The sequence below is a fragment of the Bison bison genome, unplaced genomic scaffold (genome assembly GCF_000754665.1).
Source record: "Bison bison bison isolate TAMUID 2011002044 unplaced genomic scaffold, Bison_UMD1.0 scf7180017864352, whole genome shotgun sequence".
Taxonomy (NCBI): domain Eukaryota; kingdom Metazoa; phylum Chordata; class Mammalia; order Artiodactyla; family Bovidae; genus Bison; species Bison bison.
This window is the reverse complement of record NW_011494924.1, coordinates 452,355-452,783: the sequence shown is the minus strand read 5'-3', so window position 1 is coordinate 452,783 and position 429 is coordinate 452,355.

The following is a 429-nucleotide window of genomic DNA, read 5'->3' as shown; positions in this document are numbered from 1 at the left end:
GGCAAAGCAATGTCTCTGCTTTTTAATATGCTGTCTAGGTTGGTCATAACTTTTCTTCCAAGGAGCAATCGTCTTTTAATTTCATGGCTGCTGTCACCATCTGCAGTGATTTTTGAGCCCCCCAAAATAAAGTCTGTTACTGTTTCCAGTGTTTCCCCATCTATCTGCCATGAAGTTATGGGACCAGATGCCATGATCTTAGGTTTCTGAATGTTGAGTTTTAAGCCAACTTTTTTACTCTCCTCTTTCACTTTCATCAAGAGGCTCTTTAGTTCCTCTTGGCTTTCTGTTATAAGGGTAGTATCATCTGCATATCTGAGGTTACTGATATTTCTACCAGCCACCTCATGCAAAGAATTGACTCATTGGAAAAGACCCTGATGTTGGGAGGGATTGGGGGCAGGAGGAGAAGGGGACAACAGAGGATGA